This window comes from Fukomys damarensis, unplaced genomic scaffold, assembly GCF_012274545.1.
Source record: "Fukomys damarensis isolate Sample0158 unplaced genomic scaffold, DMR_v1.0_HiC HiC_scaffold_27, whole genome shotgun sequence".
Lineage (NCBI taxonomy): Eukaryota > Metazoa > Chordata > Mammalia > Rodentia > Bathyergidae > Fukomys > Fukomys damarensis.
In genome coordinates this window covers 7,491,386-7,499,002 of record NW_022900939.1, presented here as the reverse complement: position 1 = coordinate 7,499,002, position 7,617 = coordinate 7,491,386, and positions in this window count along the sequence as shown.

Below are 7,617 nucleotides of genomic sequence, written 5' to 3'. Positions count from 1 at the left end.
GTGGAGGCCACAGACTGGCTCAGTCTGTCTCTGTCCGGATTCTGACTCTGTTCAGCCTGGACTGTTTGACCTCAGGGAGCTCGCTGTGCACCCCTGAGCCCTAGGCTCCTTCCCCGGAAGTGGGGTGAACGGAGGTGTCCGGCAAGCTCTGTATGGCAGGTGGAAGGGCAGGGCTTCGTGGGCGCCTGGGCCGGAGTCAGGACTGCTGCCTTCGCCCTTGCTCATCTGAGCCCCATGGGAAATCGGCCCATCACAAGGCAGCTTTGGGCCTGATAAACCCTGAGGCAGCCGCTTTCCCAGGAGCTGAGAGATCCCCAGCCACTGGGTTCACCATTACGTGCCAGGTGCTGACATACTTGCAGCCCAGTTCTTTTTTCTTTTTTCTCTTTTCTTTTCACGGTACTGGGGATGGAACCCACGGCCATGTGCATGCTACACAGGGTTACCCTAAAATATTGAATGGATGAATGAAATCTTGGATTTGAGGGCTCATACTCCAAACTGTGGGTTGACAACTCTGATTGCAGGGGCTCAGTGGCACAAATATATATAAAAAAAGCCAGGCTTGGAGATGCACACCTGTAATGCCAGCACTTGGGAGGCTGAGGCAGGAAGATCTCTGTGAGTTCGAGACCAGCCTGGGCTACATAGGAAGACCCTGTCTCAGAAGAACAACGACCAAGACCCTTTGTTGGCTGGGGAAGATACAGTATTTGATTTTATTGTCTTTTTACAGGATTTAACCTTAGTTCTGTTCAGATAAAGCGAGTATTTATTGATAACATAGGACAGGGCATTGCTTTGCACGGACGCAGACGGGAGCTGTGGAGCTGTGAGAGCAGCTGTGCTGTCACTGTGAGAAGGGTCTGAGGTCCCCAGCAAGCCCAGGCTCTGGAAAACGCAGCCACCACACAGTGTGGGAGCTCCCTGGGGCCAAGCCACTCATGCTGGGGAAGCATTTCTGAAACTGCCCGAGGGGACTTTCATCCACCTTCTCATTGGCTCCTCTGTAGCCGGGGATAAATCAGGCACAAGCCTGTCTCTGGACTTCTTAGAGGTTTATTTACTTGGAATAAAAAGCAAGGGAGCAGGCGCCTACTCCTGGTCTTCCTACTCCCGGTTTTCTTCCTTTAAAAGCTCTGTGCATCGTCTGTGGCAGACGGAGGTCAGCGTTGGGAAAAACAAGCAGAAGTGGAAGGCAGGCTGGTCGCAGTCCCAAGCCCGTTAACACAGGAACACGGGTGGCTGCTTTTTCTCTGGCGAAGGGTCTGAGGGCCAGTCACATACTGGCACAAGAACGAGCTGCTCCCACTGAGTCTGGCACGATGTGAACATTAATTTGCGAGTGAATCAAACTCACTCTGAAAGATAAGATGTCATTAAACCGAGTGGACACATGTACGTACACACACACACACACACACACACACACACACACACACACACACACAGTTGCCGCGGTTCCTTGACCACTGGGTTTTGAAGCCCCAGAGGGCTATTGTGACCCTGGTTCAGGAGAACTTGAACTTCCTGCTGTCTTGTTCCCATTTTGCAGCCAGGGAAACTGAAGTCCCAGGATAAAGCTGTCAATGGCAGCCCAAGAAGAGGGTGTTGGGTCCTGGAGTCGGATAGCCCAAGTCTGAATTTCAGCCCCAACACTTAGCCTGGTGACCTTTATCTAATGACTGTGCCATTCTGTGCCTCAGTTTCCTCCCGTAAACAGGGGTGATAATAGTGGCTGATAATTAGGACCTGGTTTAAAAAGAGCTGAAACACAGGAAGTGCTGGGTGCCACTCAAGGGGCCATTGCTGCATCCGCTTGGGACAGAGGGGGGACATGGCGTGTGGTCCGGCAGGGCTGTCCTAACAGAGAGGAGCCAGGGGCAGCTTGGGAAGGGGCTATAGCTGCTTCCAGAATGGAGCTGTGGTCCAGGCCGCCTCTCCGAGGCCCAGGGGACCCGTCCTTGCCTCTCGCTGGCTTCGGGTGGAGGTGGCTGTCCTGCATCCTGGGTGTTCCTGCAGGGACCTCTCTCCCCAGGATCACGTGGCTTCTCCCCATGGATTTCCACGTGGTCTTGGTGTCTCTGTGTCCACACCTTGCCTGTTGACAAGGACTCATGTTGGGTCATGGCTTTGTCTTTTCGTCTTTGTTTTTCTGAGACAGGATCTCACTGTGTAGTCCAAGCTGGCCTCAAACTCACAGGAATCCTCCTGCCTCAGCCTCCTGAGTTCTGGGATTTCAGGTGTGTACATGCCTGGCAGGGCCTCATCTTGATCATCCGCAGAGGTGCCAGGACTCAGGTTTTAGGGGACACCATTCACCCCATAACCAGAAGTAAGGGGCAGGAGGGAGGAGCTGTCGGAGGTGGCCTGAGCTCTGGGATGCTTGTGATGGCCAAGCAGAGCTGCCCATGAGCCAGAGACGTCTGGCAGGGCGCAGGTCCCTCACCCCGGTCACAGTTGATGGCACCCAGCAGTTACCACCCAAGGGGACCCAGAAACCAGTCACCTGTCACTTTGCAAAAGCTGCAGTGCCAGCAGTCACAACACACAAGGTTCTTTCTGGTCTGCCCTCGCATCCCCACCACGCTCCCTGTCCCCTGAGCATGTGCTCCTGATGTAATAAACACAGAAAGGTTCCGATCCCTGTTCTGTATTTGCCGGGCAACTTGGAATTTCCTGTCTGTAAAAGAGGCTTCCTCAGCACCCTCCATTACAGAGCTGTCTGGAGGTTTCAGTGAGCCGGTGAGCTTCTCAAGGTCTCCTCACAGCACCAGGCCTGGCACACAGCAGACAGTCCTCATGTGAAAGCCAAGAAGTCTAAAGAACAGAGAGGCGCAGTAACTCACCTGAAGACACACAGCTGATGATGACTATGTAACTTCACAGCCTCAGCTTCTGCCCAAGCAAGTGCTCAGGAGCAGTAGTTATGAGCATTATATTATTTGCTATAGGAAGGAGGACCAGGGAGAAAGCAGAGCGGTCCTGCAGCCGTGCCAGGCGCTGAGATCAAGACCAAGACCTTGCAGCCCTGCCAGGTGCCCTAGGAGGTGTGCATTATATCTGTCAAAGTCAGCCCTGAGATAAACACCCCTAACCACTCTCCGCCGTACATTTTAATGAACTGTCATTTTGGGGCAATGATTGCAAATTACACGAGAGGAGACATTTCAAAAAAATCAGAGGCAGTGATCAAACCCTGGAAACGCGGTCTGCCTGGGAGAAGCAGGGTCGGAAGGTCACCCAGCCTGCGCGGGGGCGGGCCTGCCCTGGCTACGTCACACAGGCGCCGGCCATGAGGCGGGGCTGCCTTCCTGAGTCAGCAGGGGCGCAGCTTTCCCGGGGACCCTTAGGCACAGCCGGAAGTGGTAGGTCACCGCCACCCAGTACCCGCTTGACTGCAAGGAGCTGGAGGCCCCGGGAACAAGGCCCACCCACCCCTGGAAATCGTCCCTGGTCTAACTGGCCATGAAGCCATGAAGTTAAACACGACCCTCCTGCCTCGGTCTCGAACTCAGGACCTTGAACTTGTGAGGCAAGCGCGGTGCCACTGAGCTAAATCCCCAGCCTGGAAGCCCTTTCAAAGTGAAGGACGCTTCTTGAAATCTTAAGTGGGATCCTATGACAGGAGACCCACAACAAGGGACCCCTGCTTCTGCTGCAGCTTGGAGGAACGGTTCTCTTTATCTCCTACAGACCTTAAGGCATCCAGGAGCAGGCGCTCTCGACCCCACCCCAAACCCACCAGTCCTGCCCACATAAAGCATGTCTCAGAAGGAACCACTGAGGCCCAGGCAGGAGCGGCAGCAGCCGAGACAACGGCCAGTCAGACCATGGCCAGGTGACCTTGACTTGGGACTCCGAGCTGCAGACTCCAGATCTGAAACTCTTTGCTTTGTTTTTTATTTGTTCTGTTTCTTTGAGACAGGGTCTCCCTATGCAGTTCAAGCTAGCCTTGAACTATGTAGCCTCTGCTAGCCTGGAACTCACAGCAACATTCCTGCCTCAGCCTCCCAAGTGCTGGGATTACCAGTTAGTGCAGGAGGTCCAGCTTTAGGCTGTTTTCTCTGCAGCAGCATTCCCGGGATGCCGGTGTGGAAAGCGCTCACCCCAGGTGTCCTCTATCACAGCACCTGCGATGCATAGCCCTGGCCACCCCAGGCCAAGCTTTTTGCGCAGGTGCTGAGCATATTTTCAAAAGTATTATTTCTACCCCAGCTCCCCAAACACCAAGGCCGTAGAGAAGCCCCTGGGTGCAATGCCAGCTCCCAGTCAGCACAGACTAGTCTATGGCCCTGCCTCAGTTTCCCCATCCATATGGTGAGGTAGTTTTACAATGGACTCTCCACAAGCTTCTTTCCAGAACGGGCGAGTGGGGAGCCTGCCGCCTTCCAGTCCAGGCCACTCTGGGTATGTGAGGGCCTGTGCTCTCTGCTGAGGTTGGGGTCTACAGCTCCCAACACCTCCTGCCATTCCAGGCCCTTCCCCACTGCACCTCTCTCCTTGGGAAGCCTATTACCTCCTTGGCTTCCTCAGGAGTCACAGCCTTGGATGCATTTTTCTTTTTCTTTTTTGTTTTTTTAAGAGTAGGAAAATTTATTGAAAGAAAACTTCTGTGTAAGAGACAGAAGGAGGACCAGGAAAATGAGTTGCCTCTTGGATACTTCTTTCTTTCCAAGAATAAAGGGTTCCCCAGGGGGTTTGCCCCAGCCCCCACTATACAGAGGGAAACACTGAGGCTTCCTGGGACCACCTTGTATGTGGGGTTCACTCTCTGGAGTGGAGATTGGCTGTACTGTTACCAGATGGAGGGTCTGGGGGGCTTCTCCCCAGGTTCTTGGTGTCCCGACAAAGAGCTGGACAAGACACATAGGAAAGGGGTGACAGCAGCAGGTGGAACAGGCTCACGGCGGCCCGAGGGGAAGTGCCAGCTTCCCCTTTATGAAAATAAGGCATTGGGATGGTTGTCCTATCAAGAAGTCACATGGCCAGGCACGGTGCCTCATACTTGTAATTCCAGCACTCAGGAGGCTGAGGCAGGAGGATCACTGAGAGTTTAAAACCATCCTGGGCTACATAGCAAGACTCTGTCTCAACCAACCACACCTCAACAAAAATCACTTATCATGCCAGGTATAAACTGGCCCATGAAAAACCTTGTTTGGTTTCCCACAACAGGTAAATGATGGATCACAGACTTCCATCTTCTGATTGGTTGAGCCCCCATGCAAATGAAGGATTGAAAACAGCATCTTCTGATTGGTTCTAAGACATGGTCAGATTCAAATGAGGCATTGAGAGTATCGCTTTCTGATTGGTTCCTGTACAGTGAGCGCTTGGGAGCCAAGGAATCATTTTGGGTGCTGTGCTCTGCACATGTCCTCAGGGTTTTTATGAACTTGGACACACACGCCTTAGTTGTCCTGTTGGCTCCAGCCCTAATCTCCTACCTCCTTACCTGGCACAGGACTAACCTCTCTGGATTCCTAAGTTTTCAAAGAAAGTGCTGGAAGGCACCGTTTTGCTGAGTATGTGCACAGTATGTCATGTTTCCTGACCGCAGAGCATCACAGACTGATTGCTAATATCCCGTAACCCCTTTCTGGTCCTTGTTTACTTTCCTTTTCAAGAGAGAGTGGGCTGGGGGCTCAGCCCTGTTCGCAGGCAGCAAGCAATATCTTGTTAGAAATTAAAAGAAATATCTCAGAGTTAAAGATACGTTGCTAGAATAAGCACCTATTTTCACCGCGTCTGTTTCTAAATTTTAAAAATTATTTATTTACTTACTGGTACTGGAGATCGAACTCAGGACCTTGTGCTTGTGAGGGGGGTGCGGTGTCACTGAGCTAAATCCCTGGCTATTTTTAAATTTTTTTGCAGTAGTGTGGATTGAACCCAGGGCCTTCACACTAGGTGACAGCCCCAGCCTTTTTTATTTTGAGATAAGGTCTCCCTAAGTTGCCCAGGCTGGGCTCCAACTTTGGATCCTCCTGCCTCAGTCTCCCAGCAGCGAGGCTCAGTGGGTTCATGCCTGCTCTGGGTCCGGTAGACAGAGGGCACTTGGCATGCGCTACACTCCTGGCCCATTGTGCTTATTGATTTATTTTTTGTTTTTTTGAGACAGGGTCTCACTGTAATTGAGACTGACCTGGAACTCAACTATGTATCCCAGGCTGTTCTTGAACTCACAGCGATCCTCCTGCCTCAGCCTCCTGAGTGCTGGGATTACAGGCCAGCGCCACCATGTCTGGTGCACTGTGTTTATTTTTAAGGTTACTTTCTATTTATAGTAACGCAATGCTGGGTTTCCATTTACGGTATTGATACATCATATCTTTTTCAAAAACAGGCTCATTTAAGTAAAAAAAATAAAATAAGAGCTGATTTAAGGAAAGTTACTAAGCAGACAGCCTTGGTTGCTGAGCCAGTTCTCTCAGGAGTGGGAAGAGAAGCAGAGGCTTGGGAAATGGCCTAGGAGCTGGAATTCCCCTCCCCGCTGGGCATGTGTGTTGTCCTGCTGCCTGCACTTTTTTTTTTTTAATTTTGGTTGCACTTTTGTTTTTCTGAGACAGCCTCAGGCTGGCCTCCCGTCGGTCCTCCCACCTCAGCCTCCAGAGTGCTGGGATTAGTGTCTGGCCTGCACCTCCCAGCCTGCACCTTGGCTCCAGGCTCTTTTTTAACCTTCTGCACATTCCTGTGGCACCTCGAACCCAGGACACCACACAGCCCGCAGCTTCCGTTAGCACAGGGCCTGTGGGGCTCGGAGCCGCTCCCCTTACTGTTGTGACAGCTGCAGGAGTGAGTGTGAGCGCCTTGCCCTTGTCCACATTTTTATAGAAATTCCCTTTGAAAACTCTCCCCATAGGGGGAGAGGCGCTCCCACTGATCCACTGAAGAGCCCTTCCTCAGTTTACCTAATGACTCAGGGAGCTGGCTGAAGTGTCACACATCTCCCAAGTCTTTAGAGAGACAAAACCACTCTGGCAACGTGGCCAACTACAGGCAGCAACTTTCTGCCCCTCAAAATTCGGCCCTGTTGCCTGACAGCAGGACCTAATCCATACCCAAGGCGGCGGCAGCTCCAGCCCAGACAGTCACTCACCCCCTAGTGAGAACCAGTTAGTCAAGGGCCCCTTCGGAGTAGCCAAGAGAAGAGGAATGGGCCACCTGGGCGCCTCTCATCTCACCTGGGCAGCTCCCAAGCGTCCGCTAGGCTGTCTGCTTTGACCCGCCGGCCTGTGGGTTTTGTGGTCCCTGTGGGGCAGGGACCGAAGCTGGGTGGCAGAGAAGGCTCAGAGGTTAAACGCTTCAATGAAGTCCCTCGAAAGGGGCTGGGAGGGGGCGTGACAGTGGCAGTAGCTCAAAGGAAAGCTAAACTCCCCCGAGAGCCCCCGCCCGAGGCTGGAGTGCAGGGCTGCTCCAGCGATCAAGTCCTCGGCGCAGATCGGTTCCGGCTCCTCCCCGCTGGAGCGCCTAGGTCGTCGGTCCTCCGCAACCACAGCGGTACCATCCGCAGGCCTGCAACAGGCGCCCCCGGCGGGCAGCGGGAACTGGGTCCCCGAGGTCGCCGGGGCTCCCCGCACCCACCCTCGTCCTGCAAGGCTGGGGTTGGGGGGG